The sequence below is a fragment of the Odontesthes bonariensis genome, chromosome 7, assembly GCF_027942865.1.
Source record: "Odontesthes bonariensis isolate fOdoBon6 chromosome 7, fOdoBon6.hap1, whole genome shotgun sequence".
Taxonomy (NCBI): Eukaryota; Metazoa; Chordata; class Actinopteri; order Atheriniformes; family Atherinopsidae; genus Odontesthes; species Odontesthes bonariensis.
This window is the reverse complement of record NC_134512.1, coordinates 28,457,957-28,469,978: the sequence shown is the minus strand read 5'-3', so window position 1 is coordinate 28,469,978 and position 12,022 is coordinate 28,457,957. Positions and strand designations below refer to the sequence as shown.

Genomic DNA, 12,022 nt, shown 5'->3' with positions numbered 1-12,022 from the left:
AGGTGGACTCTCCTGGGGAGGAGGGGCGCTTTAACTCAGTTTTCTCATTCGACTGTGGCAGATTTTTACAGTGAGACAGCTAGGCTAATGGTAAACTCTTAATGGTCTTAATGGGAACAACAAAAAAGCTTCACATAATATAGGGTGCCTAATATTTTTTACACTTAACGTGAGGCTACGGTCGATTGTTCCTGTTTGGGAAGCGATGAAAGAGTATTTCATTTGAATCCGCTTCAGTTTGGCATGTTTTTAAAAAAAATAATCAAAAGCTCAGTTTACAGCTGGCTTGAGAAAGGGGATGATTATTGCAATAAACTGCGTCGACTGCATTGTTCTTGATCAAGTGAAATACTTAAGAAAGGAAATGCTTCCTAATGTAACTGTGGTATATTTGGGTCTTCATCCGCGGTTTCTTTATGACACCGAGGCACACTTTAGTGAAGCTACAGCCGAAAACAAAAGAAATGGATTAAAATGAAGTTGGACCACACGGCGTCACTTGTCTTGGCAGAGTCTCCCCTGAAGAGGGCGATCTAGACCAGGGCTTTCCTCTGAGAAGCAGCTAGTCTATTTTTATCCCCACCGAACGAGTCACTTAAAGCTTTCATGATGTCTTTTTGTCTCTTTGTATTTCTGTTTTCGGGTTAAGGCGCGCTGAGGATCACTGCACTCCGAACGTGCTGTGCAGAGAAGAAGTAAACCACCCTGCCTCCTTTTTCTGAGCCACAGTGATATATCAAACCTTATGTGTGTTTCTTAGTCATTGTTCATTATCACTGATGCAGTGATCCGAAAACATAACACAATACAAATGAGAGGGCTGAATTAAATGGAATGCTTTTTCTATACCGCTCTGAATTTATTTATTCATTGTGCATCACAGTAGGTGACTGTTTTTTCTCCATTTTCTCTAACGTGACACCTCGTCTTACATAATTCACTGTCAAATAATGTATTTTCTTTCTCTAATACTGTACAGTTCTTGGCACAAGCATGCCGTGATGCGTTCATGTCTGAGTTGAAATTCTCCCTTCGGGACAGTAGAGGGCGCCATGACACCAAAATAAGCCATTTCCTCGTTGATCGTGACCAGGTATTTCCCAAACCAGCCTGCCACCCAGTCAGGCAGCAACTGTTTTTGGTGATGAAATAATGCCTTCATACTGTACCCAAACAGACCCAGAATCTACAATAACCGTGAATGGGTGCAAGTTTCAATGGACAAGTTGTTGCCCTTAGATATCAGTTCATGTGATTTGCTGGCTGTAGTAAGGTGAAGTAGTTGCTCTATTTGTGGACTTTACCTCTGATACTCCGTCAATGACACCGTGTTAGCTGGACAAACACTCCCAGCAACCATGATTGGTGTCCTGAAAAGTATGACGTGACTTTGGCTGACGTGCAGATTTAATGGTTTCAGTATGTCACGTGTCACGCCCTTGAAGATGGGCAATAAGGAAATGGCAGTCGAAAGGTGGGCAGTTCACAGGCCCTCCTTTGTGCTTACTTTTATTATCTGTAATATTGCAGGTTTGCATCTGCGTGTTTAAAGAGATGAAGTATTGAATTCCTAAAGAACTATAACCAAAACCGTTGATGACAGATGCACTTTGGCTCTCTTTACTGACCATCACAGTCTCGTGAGACGAGCACTACAAATCATAAGGGACGCTTTTTGATAAAGCCCCTATGGCTGAGACAAACCGAAGGATGTTGATAGGGAAGGGTTTTATCTGAGTGACATCTAAAGTGCTATAAAGACCATGTGCACTGCGTTAAATTCTGTAGCGGAAATGATTTTCATCTATTTGTTTTTGAATAACAGTTGTCTTTTCCCAGTTTCTCGTAGGAGGCGTGGCCTGTTGGGAGCTGTCTATGGTGCTGAACTTCTTTGCCTTTGACTGAAATCCATTTGGGATCTGTCCCCTGTGCTGAAAATACTTTAGACTTGAAAGGGCCAAGGTGGGTTTTTTTTTCGTGTCTAACTTAACTTGTTACAAAGTTGACAGAAATGTTCGACAAATTAATCAACTTTTTGGTTTTGGAGCACACATGTAGGCTACGCCTTTCTGCAGACTCGTGCGAAAAAGACGTGAGAATGACGTTGTATACCTTTATTGGTATTTCTCATCAATCACAACTCCTCTTGGTTCTTTCAGTCTTGAATTCGTGACAGCCTTAACTGCAATGTCCCTGAACTAATTTGGTGTCAGCGGCAGATAGCAGGTCGGAATGTTCGTGCAAAAATAAATCAGTTGTGAAAGGGAACTTTTTTCTTCCCTTTTATAAAAAGAAAAAAAAAAAGAAAGAAAAAAAAAGCCGCACCGTCCGCCCCCTCATGTACAATGCTGGGAATAGTAACAGCACTGTGAGGCTGGGCTAAATATAGCAGCCAGTGAGTGTTAACATGTCAACTTCAGCAGGAGTGCAGGGAAGCGGCTGCGGCACGTGCGACCGCTGTGGATGTACACAGTTTCGCTATAAATAATAACCAGCTCTTATCTCTGCAAACGCACCCCAAACCGGGATTAGTTTGTTTATTAAAAAAAACAAAACGAAAACGCTTGAAATCCGCAGGTTGCGCAAGAAAAACACAAACGACCAGATATAAACAGCCGATATTTTCGGTATAGGCAACAGAGACATCCGTATTTATTTATATTCGAAGAGAAGATGCCCTCCTCCTCCACTGAAAAGCAATGACTAAAATAAATGTACCTGATCTATTTATGCTGTGTTAAGGTGAGGTTCAGGGAAATCACGATTAATCCTCACTGCCCGTGTAGCCTGCACCATGGCTCGCATCATCTCCTGTCTTCCCTGATGACAGTTTACAATATTCCGTTCACGAGGACCTGGTTTGAAATTCGGCTTTTCCGACTCTAACAACAACTGGGGTGGATGATGGGTTTTAGGAAGTGGAGTGGGGTGGGGTGTGGGAGGGTTAGTTTATTTTTGTCACGGCTGGCTTTCGAAAATAGAAGGTATATAGTCTAAAAAAATGTAACTCGTGAATCCCATTTTTTTTTTTTTTATCAAAGACGCTTGTGCAGCAAAGCCATGTATTTATTTATCATGGACGGAGACCATGAGCATGCACACAAACACACACGAGCACACGATCCCTCCATCTACTTTACGTAATCTAGCATGTGAATGTCAAGATAAAGAACGACTCGTGGAGAGAGAGGGAGTATTTCGCCTATGCACACAGCTCCCAAAACTCATATCCAAGGAAGACTGTGTACTCTGCTGTCCCGCGAGACTTAACACGCTAACACCCACCCCCCAACTTCCAAACCCACGACCCACTATTTTTTACACATACAAGCATGTGTGCGCACGCACTTTCACGCGAATAAATAGTTGGTTCCAATTTACCTTCAGAAAATGTATAGAAAACAAACTAAGAAACCAGTGCAACAGCTGCACAGAGTGCACCAGCTGAACTGGTGGCTTCCCACTTTCAACCCATTTGTCCGTCCATTCAGGCTCTGCGGGAGGAATTGTGTGAATGAGTGAGTGGCAAAGGGATGAATGAATGACGGCACGAGGTGAGTGAATGAAGAGCAGTGGCAAAAGAACAATAAGAACGCAGGGGGGCGCGCATCGCTCCTGTCCCTGTCAATGGGTATTTTCCCCCCTCAATTCTTTTACCTTCCACTGCGGAAGGGAAGTACGGCTGCACGAGCAATAACCCAGCACGAAGAGCAAACACATACAGTACACACACTCGTGATGCTAAGGATGGTTTGTGTGTGTGTTGGGATAGGGATGTAAGTGATGGTGCTGTGTGTATTTGTGTGTGTGTGTGTGTGTGGCTGGGGGGTTGTTCTAAAAATAGCACTCTAGCTCTGCTTCCATTGACATCATTTAGGCAGGAGAGATGGAAAAATAAATAGGTGGAGGGGAGGGGAGGGAGGAGAGGGCGCAGGGTTCCTTAATCTGGGCTTGAAATTCAAACAAAACCCGGCCAGCCATCCCTCTGTACACACTCTCAACAAAAATGGTTCTACACAGAGAACATGGTAATAGTGATTAGCGGTGATTTTGAGTTGGTTTCCATTTTTTTAATAAATTGTTACATACATTTGCATCCCTCAAAACATACATAAGTCTGCAAAGGATGAATGGGACTTCTGAAGCCTGTTTTCTGATTCAACTTAATTTAGATTTGTATTTTGTTTAGACTTTTATTCAAATTTCGATCTTTTTTTCCACACATGAAACTAAGCAAAACCCATTAAAATATGGCACTACAACAGTGTTAAACCACTTTTGGATGCCTGTAGTTGCAATAGTTCAATATTTAAGGGGATCCCGTGTCAAAGGATCCCTTGAATCCTTCTATTTTCAGTGTGTATGCTTCCCTTGTTCTCAAGGGCCCAATAGTAAACATCAGACCAAAACACCCACTGTTTCCTAGAAAGATGAAGCCTACGAGTTGGAACGGAAAACCACAAGGCAAATGGGAGGGGACATCAAACAAATTAACAAGGACCTGTGTGTATACAACAAAAACACAACCACATACACACAGGCAGAGATCCAAGTGGAAAAGACAGTGTTTTGGAAGGTACGATTATTGTGTTGCGATGTTTCAAAAAGGACCAAGGCAGAGGGTTAAAGCTCAACAGGCCGTAGAGATGCAGCAATATTTTAATTTTCTTATAAAGACCCACATTTTCTCTTAAACAGCCCGACTTGTGCGATTGTTAATAAGAAGGAGGAAAGACAGCACACTGTTTTTCCATGATTGGAGTGTCTTAGTCACACCCAGGATCACTGTCTGTTTCTCCAACTCTCTCTTCAGCCTTGGCACTGACCCCTGAATGCTGCGTGACTTCCACTGGTGCTGATGACGTCTCCTGTGACACATTTCTCCCCATGTTTGTTTTCCACCATGTCCTGTGATCACACATCTCTCAGTCCTACACCCTCTACTTGCAAAAATACTTGTTTTCTTGTTATTGTTTAACAAAATCCTCATGGATTCATCACTGATTTCCGTGCGAAAACTCTTCACTCAGACAGAGGTCAGCATTGGCTACAGCTGCCGCACCTCCAAAGCTGGGCATTTCTTAAGGGCTCTTCAGCAGGCTTAGACATTTGCTTGAGCCCACGTTGACACCTTCCAGTTCAGTCTATCATCTTTTTCTTTTTGCATTTGGGTACAGACAGAGAATCTGTCCTAACTGTTGTTTATCACACACTCCATTTCACCTCCATAACAGCACTCACACCCTTTTTAAAAAAATGTTTTGTACACTTTTCTCCCAGCAAACCTGAAAGGGATAGTGCTGAATAGCTACCAGACGTGAGATGAAGCATCTTTCGACATTTGAAATGCGTGGCTCTCAATTCAAGAGAATGAATCATAAGGCCTAATTCAGTACGAATGGTTAGGTATTTTTGCCTCAGTCCCCCCCCTCAATATTTATTTGTTGGATTTACTCCAGGGTAATATCAGAGTTCTGTATTTCTCTGTGTATAATAGTTGCACACAGATTTTAGGCTTGCTATACCTGAGAAACCAAACATCTGAGGAACCCGACTTGGACTCGTTGTTTCTCCGGGTGACCTGTCTGTCTGTTCTGGCTTCCTTGTTAAAGGGGCTTCGGGTTAAATGATGAAAATGGTTTCAGCGTAGTCAGCTAGAGGCTAGAAGATATTTTTAGACTGGAGGAGCTAGTGAGAGAGAGGGAGACAGTAAAAGAAAGACACAAACCTATTTTGACAAGTTTGACCCCGTTACTGATGCTGCCGAGACTACTTGTTATTGTTAATCACCGTCTTAATCGTGTTTGCTTTATCTATGCTTTCGTTTTTCACCCCCTTGTCTATATATTTGACCACCGTGAATATGCATATGTGCAGTTCCGTTAGAATTTGAGTTATTTTTGTGTTTCTCCCTCTCTAGCGGGGCTCCACATTGAGCCATTAGTGGTTCGCACAGGGATATTGATGTGTCTGCTCGAGCGCTCCACTCAAGTCAAACTGGAAATGGTGGTGAACGGAGGTAGAAAAAAAAATCTCAGAACATAACACGCCACTACAGCTACCCATAAACCACAGTCACCCCGAAAGTCCCTACCCTAAGTACTAATAAGCCCCACCCTTCTCTTCTTGCCAGCTGAATTAATTTGATACTATTTTTGAAAGTCAGTGTTTCTAAGGGATACCTAATGACGCAATGACGTCAATGCAGGTCAATAGCACACTGCTGGAGAAGAGGGCCAGTGAGTGAGAGAGAGAAACACACAGAGATAGAGGGGATAGAGGGAAAGAAAGATGATCGCAAATCTTGTCGTCGAGGCCCCTAAAGTCCTTCCATGTGTTGTGACATTAATGTTCTTCTCCTCCAGGAGGTTTCTTTTTAGGATAATTCCAATAATAGCCTGGACTCTGAGTCGTGCTTCTCCCAACCCATTCATGCTTTCCATCTCTATGTGGAAGTCATTCACACACGCAGACTGAAGCGCGCACAGTCGGAAAGAGAGCGCGTCTATGCAGTTTGGTGAATCGTGTATGCGCCTCCCCACATGCGTAAAGCCCCCCTGATTTTTCGGGCTGTCTCGATCAATGGGCTCACATTTGTATTGTATTTCTCTCTCCGTCTGTCCAACGACCACCGCCACCTTTCAAATCCCAAACCCTTCGCCCCTCCTCTCCTACCCACCTTTCATTTGAATCCTAAATGGCAACTACAAATACTTCAGTCTCCGAAAGAGCAGGGAGACGACGCACATCGGACTTTCTCCATTCTGACGCTGAAGGGGGGTGGGGGGTGGGGGGCACCGTAGGCTGCTCTGCTTTGCCCCGTCTCTTTCCGTCTCAGCCTGCACAAATCCAAATCCTTTTATAGAGTTTTAAAAGAAAAAAAGCTAATCGAAAAAGGTAAGTGCATTTGTTTGTAGGTGACACGATTCCTGGATCCGGCTGTAGTCCGAGAAATTTACGGTTTGATTATAATTATCGATGGATCTGAGGGATGAATGTGGTAGTACTCATAAACCGGAATGTAGTGGTGTGGGACGCCATTCAGTTTTGGTACCTGCCTCATTCAAAGTGTTCATTTTACTGACATTTTGCTTACCTAAGTGAATGCATCACAGTATTCATTTTGCTTCAAAACAGACGTCCACGGTGACTTTTTTTGTGGGTTCCTTGCAGGGTATGTCTGTGTTTGTAATAGCTGTTTAATAGTAACTTCAATTACTTATCAAAACATGATGCTAAAACAGCAGTGGATGTGTACTCTGGAAGTTTTCAGGGTTTTTTTGTGTGTTCGTCCATTGACAGCAGATATTTGGCAGTCATGTAAAAGAGCGGGCTCCGATGCGTAGGAGTTTTCACGTGTTGGGTATCCTGCTCTGCTGAGGTGCTTAGAAACAACTATCAGATAAAAACAAAGAGGGGTACTTTGTCAAAATTCACGTTTTTTGACTCAGCTTCCTGAGTTCGTTTACACAGTGACATGATGCGTTTAACTGATGGCCATAACATTCACTATCGTGTTAGTAAAGCAAACTGAACGACCGTGATAATCTATCATTCGTAGCAGTTAAAGACAAAACTCAGATTAAGGACGTGATGCCGTAAACAACTGCTTTTACTAAACATGAATGCTCTTAAACTGACATTTAGAATGGATCAACGCTCAACAGCTCCAAATGAAACGCATCCAAGTGCGTCGTGTACAACACTGGATGTGTGTAGCAGTACTGAGGTTGTGGGTCCTAGAAGAAACATCACACCAGACAGACTGAGCAGTCCTCCGCCGTGGATCAACACCGAGTTATCAACATACATTCCCATCTTGGTCCAAATAGATACGAAACTGTTCAGCACCATGGACAGCACCCGGCTCACGTTGTATTTGTGTGTGTTTTTTTTTTATCTCCAAACTTCACTTGTCTTAGACCGTCATATATTCTGAAGATTAATGTCTTGGGGACGCACATTGGGTTAGAGGGGGAAATGTTTCATGCCTGAAAGAGAGTATGCTTTCAAAATCATTTTTGCAAATTGTTCATCAACTCCTTTGACGGTAAACAGAATAATAATTTGTCCTAAAACAGCACCCAATTCTCCCAGGCACATTTACACAGAATTTAATCTGGGCACAGAACACATTGCATTTGTTCTATTCCAACAGCTCTTCTTTAGGTTTGAACCCCCCCCCTTCAGTTTAACTTTCGATTCTCTACTAACTCCAAGGACGGTATCAGATTTTACAGGACTCATATTTTCTTTATTTCTGAAGGTAGCTCTTTGGAAATCGTTCTTGCCTCAATGTTGTAGTTCCTTTTATCCATTTGGCACGGAACACCCGGATGAAACTGACTCATGTATAAGAGCGTATGGAAATGTAATCCATTTGAGTGCCTCGAACTTTTGCACAGAAGTGTACATTGGCCTCAGTGTTCTTTCAAAGTGAGTGCTTTGAATATAAGCAGTCCACATGAGTTGTGGTTCTAATCTATTGCAGGGGAAACCTCGATTAGCAAAGAGCCGTGTGCGATTTGAAGGAAGTCCCCTTCTGTTGAGTCTTTGGGAGCTGCAGCATGCTCTGCATCTTTTCGTTGTGAGATGAAGTCGGACAGAGGAGGGGGGCGGAGGGTGTCTGCTGTTGCTGCAACTAGAAACTTGCTGGAGTGCATACTTTTTTTTGGGAGGGTCAGGGGTCGGGGTTTGAAGGCGTGGTTAGAATAAGGAGGATCTCGTGCTAATTATGTCGACACCATGCGGTGATCTTGGCGCACTACAATGAGGAACCTCAGCTTAATCTCCCATTGATACTGCTCATCTAATCATCGTGGACTACTGGGAAGTATGCTTGTGCGTGTACATGAGTGTCTGTGTATGTAGACTAGCTTTTGATGAAGGTTTCGTGTGGAATAGTTGTGTTTAACGATTGTGATTTTTTATTGCTTTCACTTGATTTGAAAAAAAAAAACCTCGGTAACAGATATCATATCTTAGTTTCTTCTTATCATGTCCTCTTTTTGTTAACTTTGTAACATGGCAGGTCCATTCTGATTGTGTCCCCATACATATAGCCTACATACACACGCCAGCAGTTACTGACATACAGTTGGCCTACAGGCAGGGATAAAAATAGCACAAACCGATGCGACGGGCGCAGCCCTTTTCCCTTCTCAGAGCCGAGTTTTCTAGACTGACACTCAGTGGAAACTCGCCACCTCACTTTCTAACCCTCCTTTACAGTTCTCTTAATCCCACCCTGTCTCATTCGCTTTAGATGGTCGGAGCGCGGTGTGTGGGGAAGCACTTGCAGGGAATTTAATATACAAGGGTGGGGTAAAAGACCGAGCATACAGTGGAGGTTTATGAACAAATGTGCGCTCCCCGTGGGTCTGATGCGTGGGTAATGCTGCGTGTGCATGTCCAGTGAATATGGAAAACGGAGCCAGCAGCAGCAGCTCAGCTCGCTATGTTTTCCTCGTGTTTTGCCCGCCAAATGCACTGTATGCTGGGATATAAATTCTCCAGGACCAAAACAGCACCAACACTTGGTGGGGTGATATATCGAGACACGTTTGGGAGGGAGAGATGCGCGGGTGGGGGCAGAGGGAGAGAGGGAGGACTGGCTGGAAACCCAGATGCTCCAGCGTTAGAGGAAGGTTTCTACCTGGAGATAACCTGCTCCAAAGCTGCAGTTTCCACGAGTCCATGCCACATTAGCCACCTGTACGTTCATGTCTTTATTATTTTTTTTCATTGGCAAATTTTTGAAGGGCTGATCACAGAGCGGCAGTCTTTAATCAGACTATACGGGCTGTAAAGTGAGAGAATTTAAACGTGACGTCAATGCCTAGTAACTGACGCAGCCCTTCAACATAAAATGGCTTTTTATTTATTTTTTTCCCTCTCCTCGTCAGCAAAGCTCAATTACTAAATATTACAGTACTCCGTCGACTAAAAAGAAAAAAGAAAATCCCGCAGCGAGCGCCGGGTAGTTCGTGTTCATCAGTATTTGGACATATTTAGCATTCATGAGTTTCAGCTGCTGAAGTGATACTGGGACTAGAAGCTTCTGAAGAGGGCGACAAGACATCAAATATTATTGATGAAAACGGCAGCGTCGACGAGTTCCAGATTTTAGTTGTTAAAAAGGGAAAGTAGCGTGTTTAAAGAATGAGAAGGACGCGGTGGTGATGTTAAAGGCACATTGGGTAAAAAAAAAAAATCACTGCAATGATGCAACGGAGGGGAATCGAGGATCTTGAGCAGAGTTGGAGAAGCGAAAAGCAAAATTAATTTACATCACATGCACTTCACTTAACGATTCCAAGTGATGCTTTTGTGAATGTTTTCTCTTTTTTTCCTTTTCGTCCTCATACTGTGACCTAAAAATAGCATCATAGTTTTGATCGTGCGCCAGAAATAGACAGCTGGGTATCACTTGTATAAAAAGGAGGCGATCCTGAGTAAACTTGGACGTGCCACTGTAAGCCTACATAATAACAAATGGAGGACTTAATCTGTTGCATTTCTCTCAGACTCTTGCTGCGGCTTTTCACTAAAATCTTAATCTTTCTCTCTCCCTGCAGTTTGGAACAGGGACGTATCGGAACCTCGGTGAGTAAAACATTTGCACATGCAGTGTTTAATCCAGTGCAATCTTATGGATTTGGTAGTACATGCTGCCCTTTGCCCGTGCAGTTTATATTCTCCAAATTTTGCCTCCCCCTCTGTCTCATGTACGCAAGAATATTTCGAATAGTCGTGAGCATGTTTTTTTGTTTGTTTGTTTTCAATTTTGGCATGCTTTTTCACAGCCATGTTTAATTGTAGAGCCGATGAACCTTTCCTGCGGAGTAGGAATCACCCCTTTTCGTAAACAAGATAGTGCACAAACTCCCTTTGTCTGTTGGCGCTGTTGAGTCTCTATTTATTTATTTTTTCCCTCCCATTTCTATGCTTAGCTGCGAATGCGAGGGGAACCCTTCTCTGATGAGCGCCAAAGGACACTTTTGCCACCGTTTTGTTGTTTTTAAGAGGAGTCCTACTGATAAAAAAAAAAAAAAAAGCGACGGTGGAGGAAGAAGAGGAGGAGAGGAGGGAGTGAAGTGAAGGAGCTGTTGCTGCAGCAGAGACCAGGCGCACCGCATGGGGAAACCCGGGAGCTGTCCAGCAGTAATGGTGCTGAAACCACACCAAGTGGCAGTAGTGGGCTGTTGCTGTGCATGTGTATATGTGTATGTGTTGTATGCATGTATGTGTGTACGGGGCTAGTTCGTCTTGTTTCTGGCAGCCAAAAGCTTTATTTACTCCTGCTTGGAAACCAGCAGCCTCATCACTGAGCGAATCTTATTTCCTGAAGTGACAACGCCTCTTTAAAGTGTCCTGCGCCCACTGATGGGAGATATTTGGCACGATTTTTCTTTTTCATAACAGAGCATTTCCCGCTTGAATAATTTGAACGGCCTCATCGGACGCCATAAGCAGACAGATGCAAAGACGGGGAAAGAGAAAAAGAAAGAGCAAGCAGCCAGAACGACTTGGATAGGCTCCGTGATTTCTTCTCCCCAAGAAAACAATCTGATTTACTCATCAATCCAACGTTTTCAAGTGAAGCAGTGTTGCCGTGACGTTAGAATTCACAGGAGTTGTACAGACGGTGACAAATTTGCAATGCGCCTAAGAAAAAAAAAGTAGCGAGAAGAGTTTAGATGTGTGTCTCAGTGCTGTTATTTGTATGTCAAATAACTCTCTTCACAATATGTTTGCTTCCCCGCGGAGAGGAGGGCTCACACGCGGCGAAAGTAGCGTTCCTATCATGGACTGAGAGTTTTGAAGGAATCACCCTTTCAATTAAGCCGTCAGCGTTGAACAGATAGATGATGAAAAGGCTACAGGCGTCTGCACTGCTCTGCAGTCCGACTGGGTGAAAAGAAGCGCACTCGCCCCAATCCCATCCCAGTCATTACACGACTTTGGCCAAATTTCCCAGATCAACCGCCTGTCTTTGTGATGCTAAATCCGCTTCAGACGT

The 12,022-nt window shown here is 43.6% G+C and overlaps 1 long non-coding RNA gene across 5 annotated transcripts in view; it reads left to right on the top strand.

The window, feature by feature from the left end:
- The first annotated feature begins 6,502 nt into the window (after positions 1-6,502).
- The window catches only part of LOC142384759 (uncharacterized), a 45,477-nt gene continuing 39,957 nt past the window's right edge, over positions 6,503-12,022 (top strand). The window contains exons 1-3 of one of the 5 annotated variants that reach the window (XR_012770107.1): positions 6,503-6,897; positions 10,578-10,605; positions 10,953-11,169. This is a non-coding gene — a long non-coding RNA (uncharacterized LOC142384759). Of the gene's footprint in view, positions 6,898-9,640; positions 9,715-9,925; positions 10,475-10,577; positions 10,606-10,952; positions 11,170-12,022 lie in introns of those variants that run through there. The other 4 variants (XR_012770108.1, XR_012770110.1, XR_012770111.1 and 1 more) reach the window with 4 other exon arrangements.